Consider the following 22055-nt stretch of genomic DNA (forward strand, 5'->3'; position numbering starts at 1 on the left):
GCACTATATATGATTTGCTACTTAATGTTTTGTGAAAATGGGGCAGACATTGTAAGATTACTCTTCATTCTAACTCCTTTTCATTCAGAGTTGAATAATTTATGTTTGATATGAATTGTTTTGTTTTATTGAATGGCTTTTATTTTTTTGAATCTCTGCTGGCATAAAACATATCGATATGAAAAATAATGTCTTACCCAATATTTCTTTAGAAAATATTTGAGGTAATCAACCTGATAAGCCAACATCCTCTGTTTGCATAGTTTGCACCCTCACTAAACCAAGTACGGTCTAACGGTGCTCTTTGAGAAAAATCCGAGCTTTTCTTGAGTCCTTGAACGCGTCAGACACACAGCTCTCCTGTTGCTCTGAGGGGAGGCAAGCCGGTGATTTTCCACTGCCGCTGATGTCTGTGTTCTCCCCGTTTTAAGAGACAAAGGTCAGAAAGAGAAGCTTATAAGCAAGCTGAAATCTAGACTACCGACGCGTCCAGCCCTCAGTCTCTCTCACGGACACCGGAGGACACGGACAAGACGGAACGGACAAGGGACCGAGCGATAAGGACATTAAAAGGACAAAATAAAAGAAAAAATCACATCAACAGAACAGGTAACGGGAAACAAATCGACATCTTTACGCACACCTTGAACGCATGGCACAGGGGGTGGATTCGCTTCCTTTTGGCGTTTTGTCCCTCTTTGTTGATTTTAATTTCTATATTAACGTCTTTATTTTTGTCTCTATTGTGCATGAATGACACGTCCGTTATTTTAATCATTTTTGCAAAGAAAAAAAAGGCTAATTTGCAAAACTTTAAGAGAGATTCACAAACAAATGCTAAGTATTAAGCCGTATTTTGCTGCCTTTTCTGGTGCTGCTGGAGGTGTGGATGCGAGGATGTTTGGTGTGGAAGCTGCGATCTTCTTTAGGATAAAGGCTCTTTCTCTGTGCCGTAGACGCGCTCTGGACAGATCACTGATGGATTTGCTATTTTTTTAACAGCTTCAAACGCAACATGATTAGATTTGAGATGTTTAGTTTACCTTATTTCTTTATTGACAAGTGTTTCCACGCGCAAGGTGCAAGTGATTTGCTGTTGCGCGCATCTTTGATTCCAAATTGACCTTTTTGGTCAGCTTTTCAGTCTTTATGTAAGGTGTGGGGCAGTCCAGATGAGACTTTTGTGTCTTTAAATTGTTGTTTTCTTTCCAAGGAGTAGTTTTGCAAATGTAGATCTTTCTGATACGGAAGCTGTAGCGGTGTATGAGATGTCTTGCCGCTTTAAATGCTGGTTTCCTTTATTTAATTCCGTTTTTAAACTCTGGGAGAAAAGGGAAGTGAGGCGCTCAGCAGTGAGAAGGTGGTGATGCTCGTCAGCCGCACGTTGCACATCGTGCGCTGCTTCCTCTCTCTCTCTCTCTCTCTCTCTCTCTCTCTCTACCTTTGTCTCGGTTACTCTCCCTGGCGTTCAGTCTCTGATGTGCAGCTTTAGTGACGAAACAGTGAGAAAAGCAGTTTCTCACTGTTAAAATGTTTACAGATGAGCTGATATGTGCAGTTATCTTAACCTTTGTGCCCTCCTTGGGCATTTTTGGCCATTTTTCTCAAGTTTTTTTTTTTTTTTAATTTGTCATCATTTTGTCAATTTTACAGCTTGTGGCATGAATTTTTACGGGAACTTTTCTTTCTAGTTAAATTTTTGAAATCCAACATGTTTTACTCGTAAATGTCATTCATACTCTCTCGATGAATTTTGTACCTTCTGGACACCTTCAAGGCCAAAAATGTACACATACAAAAACTGCTATTAAATTTAGCATATGTCAATATTTTGTTCTACTTTTTTTTTTTTTTTCAAAAATCTCTTTAACAACTTCAGACCTGCACAAAACTACCAAACATTCAACAATTTTCAAGATTTTAACCATTTAAATATATGATAATAATTTGAAATATTTCATTTTTTACAGCAAAAACACAAAACGTGAATTATTTTCCATAAAATTAATATTGGAAAGAAGAGGCATTGGTGCTGATGAGAGTCTTGGATGGGTCAAAGATTAGCAACAAAATTGATTTCATTGCCCTTGTATTTTTTTGATAATATTTCATAATATAACAGGCAAAAATACAAGAATTTCGTGCATGGTCCTACAGTGGGTAAATGGTTCAATCTGGTTGAATACGGTAAAAATGTCAAATTTCACTAGACTTCTTCACCTTGGAATGCTGACATTAAAGAATGCATGATTTTATACAGAAATGACAGTGAGATTAAAAAATGTGGTTTTAATGGAAGTCAATGGGGGCATTTTTGCATCGAAGGTGTCAGGAAGGTATTTCTGATATTACGTAAAAAATATTAATGCAATCAAATCAGTTTTGTTGCTAATCTTTGACCCATCCAAGACTCTTATCACACCCAAAGCCCCATCTTTCTACCATTTGTTATATGGAAAATAATTCACTTTTTGTGTTTTTTTTTTTTTTTTTTTTTTTTGCTGTAAAAATGAAATATTACAAATAATCAAACTGGCATTAAAAGGGTTAAAATTCTGAGAATTATAATTTTTTTTGTAGTTTTGAGCAAGTCTGATGTTGTTAAAAAGATTTATGAATAAAAGGTAGAAAAAATATTGATGTATGCTGATTCAATGGCAGTTTTTTTTAACATGTACATTTTTGCCTCGGAGGTGTAAGTAAGGTAGTAAATTTGAGGAGGGCGCACCTGTTTACCTTTTAACAGTTCAGTGCATTTATCATGTGTATCTTGGCTGAGATTAAAACAGGTTTAGGAAGAAAACACAGCTACCCAGCTTGTAGAGGTGTTGCTTTTTGCTGCCCGTCAGGTTGATTTTGGATGATTTTCAACCTTGGAAAATTACAGACTTGTTATCTCTTGGAGCTAAGCTTCCAAGGTATTTGTTCTCTACATGGAAACACTGAGTTCAGCTCTGAAACGGTCACGTTTTCTACTTCTTAATGGTTATTTTAATGATTTGTCTTTGAAGTAGATGAAAGCAAAGCCTAAAAAGAGTCTAATGGCACCAATCGCTGATCCCAGATGAACCTGCTTATTGTTGAACGTGCTGCAGAGTTGCACTGATGTTGGTGTTAAACTGCCTGATGTGTGATGGTGGAGAAATTTGGTGACCAACCACACTTAGTCAGCATTGTGGCAGTTCTCAGAGTTATCAGCACATTTAGTGGCCTAACATCACGGAATCTACAGTCATTTTTTGACTGTGTGCCCCTAAGCTGGCAACACCCAGATCCTAACTGGACATAAGGAGAGTTTCAAGTCTATCAGAGGTACCTTGACCTGGACATGCATGAAATTTATTATCCTAAATCAGGAGACTCCAACACGATATAAAGCCATAAAATAATCATATTGGCACCAGCAACTTCAGATTATTTGGACAAATAATTGTTTGCAGTAAGCCTCTATCAGGACTTGGCCTTATGGTTTGGGAGGGGGGGCTATGTGGATATGTCAGTGCACAAGTATGTACATCGCGTTCCACATTATTATGCAAATGATATTTTTCTCTGATTTTCCTAAATATTAATGCAAAGACAGAATATTTTTCAAGTCATCAGCCATTAGAGCATAATTCAAATGTTTTTAAACAAACTTCCTGACAAAAATAATTTTTAAAAAAATAAAAACCTCAAAATGCGCTGTTCCACATTATTAAGCACAACAGCTTTTTAAAACATTTTATAGGTTGTAAAGAACTGAAAATGGTCATTTGTAGAAATTGTAGCATCAGGGGGTCATATTTACTGAAATCAAAGCTATTTCAATCACAAGCATCTTAACAGGCCAAGTTCCATGTTAACATAGGAGCCCTTCTTTGATATCACCTTCACTATTCTTGCATCCATTGAACTTGTGAGTTTTTGGAGAGTTTCTGCTTGAATTTTTTTTGCAGGATGTCAGAATATCCTCCCAGAGCTGCTGTTTTGATGTGAACTGCCTCCCACCCTCATAGATCTTTAGCTTGAGGATGCTCCAAAGGTTCTCAGTAGGGTTGAGGTCAGGGGAGGATGGGGGCCACACCATGAGTTTCTCTCCTTTTATGCCCATAGCAGCCAATGACACAGAGGGATTCTTTGCAGCATGAGATGGAGCATTGTCATGCTTGAAGAAAATTTTGCTACAGAAGGCCCGATTCTCTTTTTGTACCATGGAAGAAAGTGGTCATTCAGAAACTCTATATACTTTTCCAAGGTCATTTTCACACCTTCAGGGACCCTAAAGGGGCCTATCAGCTCTCTCCTCATGATTCCGGCCCAAACATGACTCCACCCCCTCCTTGTTGACGTCCTGGCCTCACTGGGACATGGTGGCCATCCACCAACCATCCACTACTCCTCCATCTGGACCATCCAGGGTTGCATGGCACTCATCAGTCAACAAGACTGTTTGAAAATGAGTCTTCATGTATTTCGGGGCCCACTGCAACCATTTCTGCTTGTAAGCATTGGTTAGGGGTGGCTGAATAGTAGGTTTGTACACGACTGCAAGCCTCTGGAGGATCCTACACCTTGAGGTTGGTGGGACTCCAGAGGCACCAGCAGCTTCGATACTTGTTTGCTGCTTTGTAATGGCATTTTAGCATCTGCTCTCTTAATCTGATGAATTTGTCCATCAGAAACCTTCCTCATTATGTCTTTGTCTGCACAAACCCGTCTGTGCTCTGAATCAGCCACAAATTTCTTCACAGTACGATGATCATGCTTAATTTTTCCTGAAATATCGAATGTTTTCATTCCTTGTCCAAGGCATTACACTGACACTTTACAGCAGCAGAGATCCTTTTTCTTTCCCATATTGCTGAAACCTGTGGCCTGCTTAATAATGTGGAACATGTGGAAAAGTGCATTTTTAGGTTTTTATTTTAAAAAAATAATAGTTATCATTATGAAGTTTGTTCAACAACATTTGAATTATACTCTAACTGTTGATGACTTGAAAAATATGACTGTCATTTGCATTGCTATTTAGAAAATCAGAGAAAAACGTCATTTGCATAATAATGTGGAACGCGGTGTAGTGCCCCTGGTTGTGCAGCCCACTAAGTTGTACAGTCAATGCAAAGTTTAAGCCAAGATTTATCATTTTGTTTTGGTGTCACAGATGTGTTTCAGTTTGCAGAAGTTGCATGCCTTGTGTAATATTTTTTAAATGCATTGCTAAGAAGTAAACACATGCATAGGTAGCCTGTATCAATTTTGGAGACACGTCTCTACATTTGTCTTGTCCTGTGGTTGCAGAGAAAGAAAAAATAAAGCTACAGAGGGCTGAGTTTAACGGCTGTCAGCTGGTTGATTTTGGACCAAATTTACTGTGGAAAATTACCCAAATCGGAGCCAAACCTCCAAGGATGTATTTATCAGTACTCACTATAGAAGTCTTAAGACTTCTATAGTGAGTAGTTGGTAGAGCACATTTCATTGCAGGTGAGCTTTTGCTTTAATTTGTGAATATAACGTAATCTCTGAAATCCTGAAGAATATCTTGATATCTAATCCATTAATCATTAATGCAGCAGTCATCAAATCCACTGCAAACTAGACAGAAACAAACAACTGTAGGGGCTGCAGCACTTAGAAGTAGGGTTTCCATTATAGCCTGAAAACATTGTGTCTTTTATCCTGTTATCATCTTCTTTGGCTTGCTTCTGTTCACATGAACTCATGCCTTCATGAGTCATGAAGTAGGGACACGTTTGGTCCAGTCAGGCCCCGTATTTGCAAACTAAACTCAAGATACTTGGCACTACTGATTGGATAATTATCACATGAGTCAGGATGAAAATATTTGACCCAGCCCTGCTAGAAAAACAAAAGCAAAAAGTTTTTAATGTGGTTTTTTGGCCTTTAGTCTAATCTTATCTTGGCTACTTTTAAGTCCGATGTGTGACACTCTTTTTAACCACAACCATCACATCCAGAGGACACACCCCACAAACACGGCTAATTGACTGTGCGGAGTTGTTTCACTTGGTTAATTCTGATTTATCATTCTGCTTTGTATCTATAACATATGCTGTAGATTCCCATAGCTGTGAGTCTGCACACGTAGCCTGATGTGCACCTCTTTAAGAAAGTATCTTTGCATTGAAACGGGGCAGGCAGCATGCCAAAGATCTGATTATGAGGACATGAAATGCATCACTTCCATGGGAAGTGTATCCACTTGGAAGTGAACACAGTGCATATAGATTCCACCACCAGGGAGCTCTCATTGAACCAATAACAGAAATGACTGCAAGGTGGGTCTACCTGCTACTCCACCCAGTGGTAGAGAATAATCGCAGTTTGTGACAAGCAGAGATGCACGATGTTATTGGCATGATTTCTGCTGATACTTCTTTTTCCTTCCTTAAATCTGATTCCCCCAAATCCTGACCAGTGATTGGCTATTTGCCTTTTTAAAAGGCGGTGATATAGGCTTCTTTTTTCTTGTGGCATATTCAGGTCTTAAGCATACCTTGTGCTTTTAGTTTGACTATCAAAGTGGCCCCAATACTCTAACGTTTTTCCATATGTGGTTCTCAGTGAGTAAAGTTAAGACATTCCTGAGATACAGCAACAGAATGGCAGCAATCTGTGACATAACATTCTACATTTCCACTCTGGAAATTATATCAAATAGAAGTAGTAACTTTTGAAATTGCTCAGAAATTTCCATGCAAAAATTCTGAAACCGAACCTTAAAAGTTGTTGATTCAACCGTTTTCGCTGATTTTAACCCATGTGCCCTCAAATTTACTACCCCCTGGACACCTTTGAGGCAAAAATGTACGCATACAGAAAAATTGCCATTAAATCACCGTACGTCAATATTTTTTCTCCTTTTTTTCATAAATCTCTTTAACAACTTCAGACCTGATCAAAACTACCAAACATTCAATAATTTTCAAGATTTTAACCCTTTAAATGCCAGTTTGATTATTTGAATTATTTAAATTATTTTATTTTTTACTAAAAAACAGAAAAGTGAATTATTTTCTATATAATAGACGAAAGAAGGGACTTTGGGGGTGATAAGAGTCTTGGGTGGGTCAAAGATTAGCAACAAAATTGATTTGATTGCATTAGTATTTTTTATGTTATGTCAGAAATACCCTCCTGACATCTTAGAGGCAAAAATGCCCTTATTGACTTCCATTAATACCACATTTTTTAAATCTCACTGTCATTGCAGTATAAAATCATGCATTCTTTAATGTCAGCATTTCAATGTAAAGAAACCTAGAGATATTTGACATATTTTCTGTATTTCACCAGATTCAACCATTTACTTATTGTAGGACCATGCACCAAATTCTTGTATTTTTGCCAGTTATATTATGGAGAGTTTTATGTAAGTTTAAAAGGGTTACAATTCTGAGAATTACTGAATGTTTGGTAGTTTTGAACAAGTCTGAAGTTGTTTTTTTGTGTGGTGATTTAATAGCAGTTTTTTTTTTTTTTTGTACATGTACCTTTTTGCCTCGAAGGTGTCCAGAAGGTGCCCTAATGTTAAAGCTTGCACTACATAAAAAATACAAGTGCAATGAAATCAATTTTTTAGGCAATCTTTGACCTATCCAAGACTCTCATCAGCACCAAAGCCCCATCTTTCCACTACTAATTTTATGGAAAATAATTCACTTTTTGTGTTTTTTTTTTTTTTTTTTAGTACAAAAAAAATAAAAAATCAAATCATCAAACTGGCATTTAAAGGGTTAAAATCTTGAAAATTATTGAAGTTCTGAAGTTGTTAAAGAGATTTGTGAAAAAAAGTAGAAAAATATATTGATGTATGCTGATTTAATAGCAGTTTTTTTTGCAAGTGTACATTTTTGCCAACACGGTGTCCAGAGGGTGCCAAAATTCATTGAGAGAGTATGAATGACATTTAAGAGTAAAACATGTTGGATTTCAAAAATTTAACTAGAAAGAAAAGTTCATGCAAAAATTCATGCCATAAGCTATAAAACTGACAAAATGATCAAAAATTAAAAAAAAAAAAAGAGTTGAGAAAAATGGCCAAAAATGCCGAGGAGGGCACAAGGGTTAAAGTTGTTAGTGAATATAGTCCTGCTTTTAGGTCTTCCTGTCAGTTCATCAGAGCAGCTCTGGGGTTTCAGGAAGAGCAGCAGGCTTATTTGCTGGTAAATCATTTAGTGAGTAACCTGAGGTTATTGGAATGTGTTGGGGAAATCTCAGCCAGGGTCACAGCCACCGTCCCAGAGTGGTTTCTACAAATGAAAGCCGATCGAGTGACACAGTGAATAGAAACATCACCCAGTTACACGGCTGGAGCTGCTTTTGAACTTTTATGACTGCGTGTCCTTGACTTCAGCTCTGGCTGAACCTTCACTGTTACTTTACATATTAACCAGCCTGAGCCACTGACCCACATACAAGCCTCCCAGTATCGAACAGATAATTATAGTCAACAGCTTTTAGAGATTTCCTATGTCTTGCCAGCTGGAGGTGAAAGGTGTTAAAAAGCTGATTTATTGGCGGCTCTCTACTCAGGGTCAGGCTTCATGTTATGGAGAAGAATATGATTTAATTCTGCAGCAGGGTGCCAAGAGAACATCAACATGCACCGTCAGGATGATGGACGCCGATCACTGGGATGGAAAGTGAATGACAGATGGAAATGTCAGAGCGGCATCCCCTTGTGGCCGATGGACCCAGTTACCAAAGGATGATGGGATTGTTTGATGACTTTCAATCAGGAAAATCATCAGAGCATCTTAGGAAAAGGTGAGCGACTTTTATGTGGGAAAACAATCAAGAAAAAATCCTTGAAAGTGCTGCAGAAGAGGATGGATAATTTAACCCTGCTTTGCTGATGGATTGTCCAGATTCCGTATCGGTCATCAAGGAGATCCATCTTGCAAAGCTTCAATCTCATATGTTTGCTCCTAATCAGAGAACGCCCAGACCAATCAGCATCCATTTAGGAGAAAGAGGCGGTAGCTACAGGCAAGGTTTGCGACTTCAAACATAAAAAAAGGTGGTGGTGGAGAGATGAGCATGGATGCAGATAGAGCAGCCGTTTGATCAGAACTGGATTAGCATTTTTATTAGAAGAAAAGCAAAGAACCACACTGAAAGATTTTTGAAGATATTTTTGCTCTTATGTGACCAGCTTCAGCAAGAGTCTAATTCACCAGTTGGCTCCATTAATAGTGAAAAATCCTGGATTGACATTGCATTTTGTGGTTTACTCCTCTGTGGTGCCCATGTTTGCCCAATCACCCTCATCCGGATGGATGTGAAATATATCCTAGGCGATAAATATGTAAAGAAGTCTGTCTGGCTGTCAGGTTTAAGGAAATATTAAACATCCACAAATTGATGATGATTGAGAAAACTCAATCTGCTGGTTTAGACCTAGTATAGTTGGAAAGCTCCACAATAAGCTCAAATGTAGGTTTGGGGTGGCAGTAGCTCTTTCTGTAAGGGCTTGGGTTGGACCACATTCAAAGTCCTGGTTTGACCCTGTCTAGGAACTGTTCTGGTAGCTGGAGAAGTGCCAGTTCACTTCCCATGTATTGCCAAGGTGCTCTTGAACAATGAATCAAACTCCTGCTGCAGTAGCCCCTATCTCTCCATCAGTGCGTGTCCATAGGCTCCTGGTTGGGTAAGTGCATGCATTTCAGCCTATGTGTGCAGCACAGTCAATAACAGATTATAAAACATTGGATTTGTATGTTGAGGATGAATAACTGGAGTATGCATTTAGAGAAAAAGTTACTCTTTTAAAGTCATTACAGGAGGAAAACTCTAAAGATTCTAAAAGATGGAGCGAGATGTACACCTTATTCGGTTAGCCAAATGCTAACACATAATGGAAAATGTCTTTTTAGGGCTAGGAGGTTTAGCATTACTTTGTGCTTGTCCACATGAAAACACCTAGTGTTTAAGCTATCATTAATTTCATAATCAAACTCATGTAAAATACTGTTTTACACTTACACTGTTTTACACTCACTGCAAGTTTTACAAACGAGCCCATGCATTTCACTCTACATGCTAAAGAGACTACCTGATGCGCAAAACTCCATCATGAGACTAAATACTGGGGAGCCAAAACGGCTCATTAGCTGTGTCATGATTGAGCTGGACCTCGCTGATATCTCTCTTTGCCATTCCATGGAACCTCCCAGTCTAGCAGGAACAGAGATAAACTACATATCAAAAACATGTGAACTCAAATGAAAGCAGAGTCCAAATTTAGGACAGCATGACCAAAAAAAAGTTTTTTTATTGATGCATATTGACGGTTTGATGGAGTTATAGTTGACCTACTTCTCCTTTAATGTTCAAAGCTAAATGAGTCACACTTACAGGAAGCCGAGTATTTTGTGATCTGACTCCACAATGTTCATGTACTTCCCACGTATCTGATACGACATGAATGCAGGGTTATATGCAGGGATAAAAGCTGGCATTTTCTCTCAGCGAGCACATAATTCATGATAAGCCCCGGCTTAGTGCTAAACTGACTCACTTAGGATAAGAGCTGAAACCTCTGTCGGGGCAAACCTCCTCTCAACAGCCAATGAAACGCTGGATTTTCAGACAGATTTAGACCCGAGAGTGAATCAACAGCTACTATACTGTTAGTTATTGCTAATTTACTAAAAAAAATTCTTGGCTGAGCAACATTTTTAGTTAATAAAAGGTCATAAAGTATCCTCCTGAAAAAAAAAAAAAAATTATAGAACATTTATATTAGTAAACATCTGTCTGGTACAACAGCAACAAAGTGCAATTCCAGACGCCCAGTATTGGGCAATTTAATGTTTATTATGATGGAATAAATTGCAGACAAATTTCTACACACTGTCTTAATTAAGCAAAAACAAAAACGTTGTCAACATTTGGAAAAATGCATGGAACTTGAAGAGAGCAAGGGTTCTTCCCACTCCTTACCAGGTCCTGCTATTTTACCAAAAGTTGCTAATGCTTTTGTGCAATTTACAGCGCCCTCTATCAGAAGAACATTAAGTTTCTGTACTCGGTGATACCACGGATCATTAACCTTGCAAAGCAGATGAATATGCCAAGATCAGCTGGTTTATGCTGATTTAATTTTAATAAAGTGGGATTAGTGTTATGATGGAAATAATTAGCCCACAGTGATTACCTTTGAGAAAAAGACAGAAATAAAAATACTGTTCTTTATTATTGCACCAAGGAATATGATCATTAAAAGCAATGACCATTTTTGTGACTTTTTCAGATAAAAATGAGTTTTGCTGACAGACACAGGTCTGCGGTAGTTTTTTGGTATGTTACCCCTGATGATGACTCAATTACAACTAAGAACTGTGTCTTTTATATGCAACTAACTCAGGCTGAATTTGTGTTAATTATTAAATATTAATTATTATTGTAATAATATTTCATTTAGCTGGATATTTTGGGGAGATGGTGGTCTGGGGGGGGGGTGCCTCATATCCGAGTCTACTTAGGGCCTTACTTTGGCTAGGCGTGGCCCTGCCTGATATAAACAATAGTGACCTGACAGCATTTAAAGCATCTCATAGGAATTGCACTCTTTAGTCCTACTTTGCTCTAGAAAATTGGGATAAAGTTGTAAGTAGAACTGGCCACCCATTTTCCAAAAGCTGACAACATATTTGTGCAACTTAACTTTCTCCTTTGATGACACAAGATCTTGTCGTTTCTGTACATTTTATAACCACCACAAGTTAAAGTAAAGGTAAGTTTATCATTGGAAATACGAGCTGTAAATGAGCACATAAAATTCCTGTACAAATTAGAGAGTGAATAATTGTTTTTCTGCAACTTCTGATGAGTTTTAGGTGAGTAGGACTTCTATTTTTGCTGCCATAATGGAGTTTCGGTATTGTTTTATTTCTGCTAGAATCATATGAAAGTTAATAATTCTGGTAATTTGACAAACATTTATTTCTTTGCTGAAAAAGATAGATATAGTGTATCACTATTCAGTATCAAGCTCTGATTCTTGTTTCCTATCGCCTAGCCCTACATACACTACTCTAAATCGAGGCTAAGAAGCATGACGTGGTTGGTCGTGTGTGGAAAAAAAAAGGCACTTAAACCCACTGACCTGATTTGACCTGATGTTCATGAATGCAAAGAAACAAAGACTTCCTGTGAATCAACAGTGGCTGTTGACTTTAGTTAGATAAGACTGAAACCTCCGCTGTGTGGTTTCTTAACTTTTGCTACATGCTGGTGACTCTGTTTGAGTCTCTGTTTGCCACATTCAGTCTTGTTTCTTCTGACATTTCTTTCTGGAATTCTTTGCTGTCTCTAGCCTTCCCGGTTTCTTTTTACCTCACATCTATTTTTGTCTTTATCTGCATGTGATTTGCTTTGCTACAAGTTTGACATTTACTCTCCTCCTCCCTTTACATTTCCCTCTGTTTTGTCTTGATGCTCTCTCTCCCTCTCTCTCGTTGCTTTCCTTGTCAACTCTTCCCTCACACAATTATACGCTCTATAACTTCTGTCACTCTCTGTTTCTCTAAAATGAAAGTGAGAGGTGCAGGGAGTGATGTGGAATGATGCCGAGAGTATGATGAGGTCGGAGAAACAGGTCGGAGGAGAAGGAAGATAGAGAGCAAAGGGAATGTAGGAGAAATGAAAATATAAAGATAGAGAGGTCAAAATGAAAGCAATGATGGGAAAAAGTGAGGGCAGAAGGGATTGAAACCCCAGTGGAAAGAGGTAACAAGATCACAAAAACAAGTGAAAGTGGAGGAGGTGGAGTAATTGAGATCATGCTGAGTTGAAAGAGGAGATACAAGACATCACACAAGTACCAGCCATTAAACGCATGAAGCCTCAGTAGCATAGAGCATATGGCATCACTTCCTGTTTTTCTGTTTTTCTCTGTATGATTTCTTGTGTTGCTAGAGCTAGGGCTAAATTGCTTTATCTTCTTCACTTTTGAAACATGCAGTTTCATAAATGCATGACAGTTCCATATATCAGTTATCAGTCTCGTGAAGCCAGTTAATTGGTATCAGCACTGAAAAAGCTTTATTGGTCAACCTCTAGCATATACGTGCACAATTCACTTGCCTACGCATAGTGTGTGTTACTGGCAAAAAAAACCTTGAGGGCAAACCAGAGAATTTAGACCATGCACAACTACCTGACATGTGGGACGTAAACTACATTCATAAAAACTCTCTATGGGGTTACTATTAGGCTAATTCTGAGATCAAAACTCAACATTATATTAACATCAAAAATCAATAGTAACATCAGATCAGCTTAGACCAGTGACTAATGGTTTCTTTCTTACAACATGTTCTGCTGTGCATGGACATAACAGTCATAGTGTTTCGGTGCAATTGGTTTCTGTGTTACCTGGTGACCTTGAGCTGACTGTCATTAGATGCTATCAGTACAGAAATGATGACAGAGACAGGCATCCTTTGGATTTTTCTTTGTTTGCTTTTTCTTGATAATGTCAAAATATTTTCAGCAGATAGTTATTTAATGAAAAGCTACACAAATACAGACAATGACAGATGCAATCAGCTTAAAGATCATCAAAGAATTAATTTTTTTCACAGGCTTAACTGATAGACCTATCAAGGACCCTTTTGAAATGTAAGGAGTTACTATCGTTATTTTTGTTCCCATTTAGAGTTCTAGAGTTTTATTAAGTAAAAAAGCAAAACATGATCTTTTCAGATCATTTCCAGGGGTCCAAAAAAGATGAACTCCTCCAAGGGGGTTGGTCCAATCCAGCTGATATTTGGTAAACAGCTTCAGAAGACCTCAATAAAGGAGAACTTTAAATCATCAGTCACTTGTGTACTGCATTGCTTGTCTATGTTGCATTAAATTGTTGAGAATGTGCACAGCTAATGCATCAAACGCGGCCAGAGGAACTTTAAAAGGGACCCCCATTGAGGTAATTTTCATGTATCTCTTTGAAATCTGGTGAGATTGTGTGGCTTGATGAGATCTCCAAAAAAGCATCTTGGATCCATACTTTTACTTCAACAGGAAGTCTGCCATTTTGAGTAACTTTGCAAAAATGAGTCTTTTTAGATCTTTCCCAGGGGTCCAAAAAAGATGAACTCCTCCAAGGGGGTTCATTGAACACAGGTGATATTTGGTAAACAGCTTCAGAAGACCTTAGTGACAAAAAGTTATTAATCATTGGGAATGTTTGTCCTGCATCTCATGTCTTTATTGCGTTAATTCTTGAGGACGTGCACAGCTGAGTTGGCGAACAGAACTGAACTGTTCCATCCATGTTCCACAAGTGTAGCAAGTATATCTCTAGCCTTAGTCCACCTTTCACTTCATTAATAATTTTGACAAATTACACAAATTATTTTGGTCTGGCTCTAATAATGACATGCATTGTTGAAATCTGGACTTTCTGCTCTTGTTGGCCTTAATGGGAGTGTCCATTTTCATCACTGTCATGGTGTAGCTCCATTACTCTTTACCTAGGACACAAAAATTAAGAGTGAAGGTCTGTTGCTTGTTTGCTCTTGGTATTTAAGAGCCTCAATCAGCAAGCAGAAGACTGGTTTGATGTTGAACAGCAGAAATTTGTACAAATTTGTAGCTCTATACATTGCTTACACTTCGTATGTTTTCCTTTTAGTATAAATACTATGCAGGTTATCCCTTCATATTATGGTTAGCAGAATTTATTGCTGTGTGTCTTTGCTTATTTGGGTCAAAAATCCAGTATGGAAACTGTGGAACATGCTCAGAATGTCCAGTCTAGTTTTGGTTCAGTTGGGATGTAATTATGCAGGAGTTAATCCGTCTCCAGCCATGTTATCTGGTTGTGTTAGTCCAACTTTAAGGATATTGACTTAGGACAATGCCAGTCAGTTTAATATACTTCTGTGTTTTCTTTTGCATCATATTAATGTACTGAATGAAGAAGAGCAGATGAAGAAACTAAGCAAGAAAACAAGTCTGTTAAAAGAGCAGAGAATATAAGTGAAGTCAAAGATGGAGATGTCGGTGGAAAATCAAGGTTAGAAACACACTGATGGATGGGTATTTAGGACATTTTTAGGAGAACATGGAGAGTGAATGTTTATAGATGAGATAATGAGGCTAAATGGGAGTAAAGAGGAATGTGAGGTCATGAGAACATCGGGGGAGAAGGATAGGACAAAATGGGAAGGTAAAGGAGAGGATGGAAAAAAGAGGAGCAGGAGTGAAAGAAATATGGAGCAGAGGGGGAGGGGGGAGCAGGATTTAATAGGCGGTCAGCCCAGTGGAAATGTACATGGTCTTAAAATAGGAGAGTGTGTTATGTAAGCGGTTAGTGAGTGTGTAAATGGTGGCTGGGGTCTGAAGTCACTACATGAATCTTGGCGAGGCGATCACCGAACACAGAAATACTCACAGAGCGCTGAACAATGAGTCTCTATGTTTGACACCGAGCCTTTTGGCCTGAGTTTAGATCGGCCCACAGTTCCTGGAGGTTCCCATGGCTAGTCTTGATCTCTGGAGGTTGCTTTGTGGTTAGCAAAAACATTTCACTTTAATGCATCACCGACATGTCAACTCAGAGTTCAGATCAGTCAGTTAGAGGATGACTTCATGACTCCCTGAAGACCAAGGAGGCATTAATATCACTTCTTTGGACCAAGATTAACTGAGATACATTTGGGCTTTTTTGAATACCGATATGGCTTTTTAATGGTACCATTAAAACTAGAACTACTGGCTGGCTGTTGTATGCCTCTGGGAAGTGTTTACAGCCAATATGTTAGCTGTAAATATTGACAGTATATACACTATACGGACAAAAGTATTCAGCCATATGATTATTACACCAGCAGGTATTGAATTTTGGAGTGTTTGTGTGGGAATATATGCCCATTCATTCAGTAGAGCATTAATGAGGGCAGGCTTTGATGCTGGACCAGAAGGCCTGGCTCACAATCCCCATTCCAGTTCACCCCAAAGGTGCTTGCTGGGGTTTAGGACAGGACTCCATGTGGGCCAGTCAAGTTCTTCCACACTGAATCATGTTTTTATGGTCCCTGCATTGTGCATTGAGGCACATTGACGTTGGAACAGAAAAGGGCCTTTCCCAAACTGTTGCCACACAGTTGGAAGCATAGCATTGTCCAAAATATCTTGGTATGCTGAAGCATTAAGATTGGCCTTTACTGATAAGGGGTCTAGCCCAGACCCTGAAAAACAGTCCCATATCCCTTCTCCACCAAACTTCACAGTTGGAACGATGCAGTCAGGCATGTAATGTTCTCCTAGCATCCGCCAAACCCAGACTCACTCATCTGACTGCCAAACAGAGAAATGCAATTGATCACGCCACAGAGCACGTTTCCACTGCTCCACAGTCCGATGTCGATGTGCTACTCCATCCCATCTGTACTTGGCATTGGATTTGGTGATGTGAGTATTGCATGGTGCTGCTCAGCCATTAATGAAGCTCCTGTTGCATGATTTTAGTATTGAGATTAATGCCAGTAGAAGATCAGAGCTCTTCAACTCTGGAATCAGCTGAGCTTTGGAGACTTTTTCACACCATGCACCTTAGTGGTCGTTGACCCCTCTCTGTAATTTTACGTGGTCTTCAAATTCATGGCTGAGTTGCTGTTGTTCCTAAATGCTTCCCCTTCTAGTACTTCTCTTACAGCTAACTGGAATATCCAGCAGAGAGGAAATTTCACAAACCATCTTATTGCAAAGGTGGCATCCATCACAGCACCTTGCTTGAAGTCACTGAGCTCTCCAGAGTGAGGATCTCAAATGTTTGTAAATGGAGCCCACATGGTTAGGTGATGATTTTATACCACACCTGTGGCATCGGCTCTGATTGAAACACCTGAAGTCAGTCATTTACAGGTGTGGCCAAATATTTTTGTCCATATCACATATTGGCCTTGAATGTCAGTAGGAATATACAAGCGTACCATCAGTTGTAGGTGGTTGCCTAGGTCACCACATATTAAAGGAAGCACGTTGTGAGCCCTGAAAATTTTGAATGAAGCCTCAAATGCAAAGCAACCACCAGACTGTCTTCTTTTCTCCATCCTGCCTGACTCAGACACTCTTTGTAATAAAAAAAGTGAATATATATCAGTATCAGTAAAAATGAGATTAGAAATATTGGCACATTGGGTAGCTGCAGAAATCCAATATCTAGAGACATTTGTGCCAAGATGAAATTAACTCCTTATAAGCATTCTTGATTGCATTCATAGGCAGGAGATGCACACAAGACGATGGCCTCTGACTTTCAAAACAAAGTCAGTTCATCATGGGTTGAGGTTAACATTTGTGCAAAGTTTAAAGACAATCCCTTAAAGCATTCTTAAGATATTGTCTTACACTGGAAAGGTGGTTAGACGAACCAAAATCATAATGTTTTGATGCCGGTACTTAGGCAGAAATGTCATGAATTTCATGCATAACTCACTGGCTGTTGGATTTGGACTCTTACTAACTGTTTAACAGTACAGCTTTTGATTTTTTAAGTTTTAACCCAATCGTAAGATTCCATCTTTCTCATTTTACAACATTCATTTTGATTGAATTCCTTTAGTCTGAAAGGGGATTGGCATCTTTGGGCAAAGGACCCAAAGATGGTTGCTCTTATCAATGAATTCAAGCACAGTTATGATGACAGGTGAAAACATCTTAGCCAAAGCAATAAATGGTCTGGATCTAGATTTGCCAGTCTGTTAGACAACACAGGACTAGATCTCTGCTACTCAGTATAGTCTTATCTGGCCTTAAACCAGTGTTTCACTGTTTTTTTTCTGATCTTTTAGTTAACTTTTTACCATCTATATGTCAGTTCTCTCATACTGGAAGGAACAGAAGTATCACTGATACCCTCATCTTTTGTTAACAGTTTGTCTCAGACATAATGGAGTCCATTGTCTCTCAAGCAGGAAATACTTTCACACACCCACAGAGACACACTGAGAAAGAGGAGCTCATTCGGTTTCCTCTAATGTTATTAATTAACTATAGAGGACGTTGGTCATGAAGAGAAATGTCCCTGTGTTTGAGAAATCATTAACTTGTTGGAGGGATCATTAGAAATGACTGATAAATGCGAGATAAACTGCACATATGCACAGGAAAATTTGGCAAACAATCCTACTTTGGGGGTGGATTGGTACAAAACCCCACAAAATAGCAAATAAAGCTTCCATTGTACGGTTAAAGTAGCTTATGCTTTTCCTCTCTTCCTTTTTCTATACATGCATTCACTAGAAAAAGCCCAAATTCAACATCCCATTTTAGAAACAACAACAAAAAGCTGTTTCAGTAGGAGCAACAGAAAAAGCCAAAGGTAGTTGAAGATGTTTTGTTTGTCCCCATTGCCATCCTGTTTCACATCTTTCAGGAAGTCAGATAGGGATTGAGAGAGGCAGACAAAGAGTGAAGATGAAGGCGCAGCAGCCTGGCAGATGGAGAGAGATAAGGACATGACATTTTCCACCATGACAGACATCTGCTGACTACCAAGTATCTCTCTCTTCTCGCTCTCTCTCGCTCTCTCTTGGCCATTGTTGGGTGGAAATTTACAGCTCTGCATGTGTCATTGTGGCAGCGATAACAACGGCTAAATGTGCGACCAATTACAGAGCTGCTTTAAAAGACAAGAGATAGAGAAGAGGCTCATTTTTAAATTCAGCTTTCTGTTAGGCCAGTAGAAAGTTACAGATTCAGCAGACGCAGAAAGAAGGCTGAATTTGGGAGATAATTCTGGAAACCAAGTCGACTGATCACCCCAGACGCTCTGGCGTCGTTAGACAATGCATCATTGTAGATAAACTGTCTGTTTTGTGTTTTCAGATGAAAGGCAAAGGCACATTAGTATGTGCATCCATACAGTGATGACCCGATATCACTGTCCCTTCTTTTATTCAGCCCATACATCATTTTTGTGGCTGTCTTACCTCTGCTTGGTATCCCTACATGCTGTGTGCAGGGAAGCTGCTTCTGAATGGAGGTGAATCAGCCACAACCTTAAAGGTTAGCAGTGCCTCTTTAGCTGCTTTTCTCCCTCTTGTTGTCATAAAGGCTGTAGTAATGTATTATTTAGATACACTGATAGTTACAATCCAAGATGCTAGTACAGTGGGGACCAACCTCAACTTTGCAAGGATGATAATCTAACTAGCTTACTTTTTGTAGTGTTGGATGTTTTTTAATGGGTCACAGATCCCAAAAACACATTAAAAAATCACAGACTCAGTCTGAAAAAGGGTGGCCTAATTTTGCTAACAACTGGAGCCAGGGTTTCCCCCCCATTGTTGTTATTTTGAGTACATAAAAACCAAAATGGCACCAAATGAAGAGCCATTTGGAAGCCTGAAGACCAACTTTTAAAACTGAGCTGGACAAATAATCCATATCTCTAAAATGAGCCCTGATTCTCTTCACTTTGAGCAAGACTAGACAGACACAAGTCTATGCTTTTTGTTTCCTAGTGCAAAACCAAAAAATACAATAGTTCAGTCCTGCTCAGAACAAGCTGTTTCTGTGTCTGTGGCTTTAAATGTTACTGAGCTGTCTGACTCTGCCCCTCTCAGGAAATGGATGTGGCTCTCCTGATCCTCCTCTCAGCTGGCATCTGAGAGGAGGATCGGGGGGGGGGGGTTCCTTCCAAGCGGGGAGGGCCAACCAAACCTGGGGGTGGGGTTGACACCCCATATGACATCATCAGGGGAAAATCTGAGAATGGCTTGTTTCATTTTCTGAAAGTTCGGGGGGGTTCTGTTACTTGTGGACAGGCCAAGGGTACGTATTTTTGTTAGAATGGCCTGAAAAGAGATTTTTGCATATGTCCCCTTTAACCCTTTTTCAGTCCACACTGAGGTGGGTTCACTAAAAGCATTAAGCATTACCACTTGGGATTTGAATCTAGCCTGTATCCCTGTTGATGTGTTGTCTAAACAGTTTCTGCTAGCTACTCTGGTGTCTATACAAGGATATCAGTGTGTGAACATTTCTTTGAGCTGAGATGCATGCATGAAAACAAATGGCAAAATATTCCACCCTGCTTTTATCCAAACTGTTTAATCCATTGTAAAAGTTTTGTGTGAAGGCTAAGCCTCATCGTTGAAACCATGAGTAGTTCCATCTACACAAATCACACAAAAGCTGACTGTTTTCAAAGTGTCAGCTACCGTTTCTTTCACGTTGTCGTTTTGATGTTCTGTCTTGCTTTCTAAGACCTCCTAGTGTAAAACTAACGGTGAAAGTGTCCCACCATGAGTGGCATATCTACAGGCAGATATTTTGGAGCAGCTTGCCCTGAAATTCCCCCCAAAATTTCCAGGAGTGCATGTGTGAAACTAGCTTATATAACTTTGTGTATACACAGTTCTCCCACTTCTATTTCTCAATAAGCATGTTGGGTGGCTCTGAATGATTTAATAAAGTTTATTTGACTGTATTTGTAAATAAAGAATGCTGACAGTTATTTCGAGTGAGGGAAACCCTCCACTACAGTGGTTGTTTGAATTATGGAACAAAAGCAAAAGGCCTGTGTGTAGGTGGAGGCTTCAGCATGTTTTCTACCTCCTGAAATAAACTCTTTGATAAGAGATGTTTTTAAAAATCTGACATGAAGCCAACTCTGCCTAATGTTCAGAACCAAGCCTTCATCTGGTGCCATTTTTACAAACTGGGAACTGGGATGACTTTTTTGGGCCCCTTCTTTTGTTGAATGCAGACGGAAATGAAGCCATATGATCTCTTGGGGCATAAAATAACACCAAAACAATAAAAAAAAACAAAAAAACACAAAGTCAGCTTTCCTGACTCGGTCGACAGCCCCAGAATGGTGTAATTGTGTCCTGAGTGAGTACTGGTTGTTTTAGAGTCGATGTTGGAGCTGAGGATGTTGGCTGATTTGTTATGAGTTTGGCTTTGCGGTCGGATAATGATGTCGTGAAGGCTTGTAAAAGCCAGTTTACATGATTGAGAGAAGCCTGATGAATTCATGTGTGTGTTGCTGCTTGCACAATAAAAACTTGCAGGTATAAATCATGAGCCGGGCAAAGAACCAGCTTTCACACGGCCTGCTTAGAAGACTGTCATGAACGACTCACAGAGAGGACTAATTATAATGTGTGGAAGTCATTTAAAAACTACATTTACTGTGTTAAATATATCTTTATGCCAAATTAAGTCAAGCTTTGTTTATGCTTTGCATGCCAGGAGCCCTTTTCCCAAGAGGTCGAACATTTTGCAGTTTCTCCCCTTGTTTCTAAATGTAGTTTGAGATTCATGTGATATGCAGCTGTATTGCACACTTTGTCACATGCACAATCATTTAAATCCAGTCCAGACCATAGATCCACTATGAAACTGGTTGAAACTTGCAAGTCCTTGCAGTGGCTCGATCCGTGACGCTCTGAAAGCCTGTCAGTTCTCACCACTGCAACTGAGAGAGATGATGCTTTGTTTCTATTCTCCCTGTCACTTTATTGAAAGTGATTGAAGGTACTCTGCAAAAACTCTGTCCCTACAAGAAGAGCAGTACTGCAAATTCAGTTTTTTCTGTATTTTTGTCATGACAGGGCTGCATCAGTCCTGATTCACCACTATTTCCTCTTATGCTGCTTGCATGCTTTTCACCATCACCCTCATAGTGTGGCAGTTTTTACAGCAGGTATGAACCGAAAAAAAATCCTGATTGGCTGAAAAGAATAGTTTTTCCACTGCTGTCTAGTTATTTGAAAATATTTATTTGCCAGTGATCTGATGATTTCTGCTGCCTACCAAAATGTGCTACTTAGCATTTCTGCACGAGTAATGGGTTAGGGCAGTGTTACTCAACCCTGCTCAACCAAAGAGCCAAATTGTTGAAAAATACTTTTGCAATAGCCACAATCTAAGTGGTGAAAAGTAGCAGAAATGGCTTGAAGTACAAATGAAAATAAGTTAAAGATGGCAAAAATGGTCAAAAAGCAGCAAAAATGTGTAAAAGGGACAAAAATGGGGAGGAAAATGAGGAAAAGGGGTCAGAAAATAGCAAAAATGGGTGAGAA

General features: G+C 39.1%; 1 protein-coding gene across 1 annotated transcript in view; it reads left to right on the forward strand.

Annotated features, from left to right (window-relative positions):
- The first annotated feature begins 390 nt into the window (after window positions 1-390).
- Window positions 391-22055, forward strand: part of LOC121504004 (sodium- and chloride-dependent taurine transporter-like) — a 63559-nt gene continuing 41894 nt past the window's right edge. The window contains exon 1 of the mRNA XM_041778632.1: window positions 391-609. The gene's annotated coding sequence lies outside the window, so the exon portion shown is untranslated. The remainder of the gene's footprint in view (window positions 610-22055) is intronic.

The sequence above is a fragment of the Cheilinus undulatus genome, linkage group 3, assembly GCF_018320785.1.
Source record: "Cheilinus undulatus linkage group 3, ASM1832078v1, whole genome shotgun sequence".
NCBI classification, from domain to species: domain Eukaryota; kingdom Metazoa; phylum Chordata; class Actinopteri; order Labriformes; family Labridae; genus Cheilinus; species Cheilinus undulatus.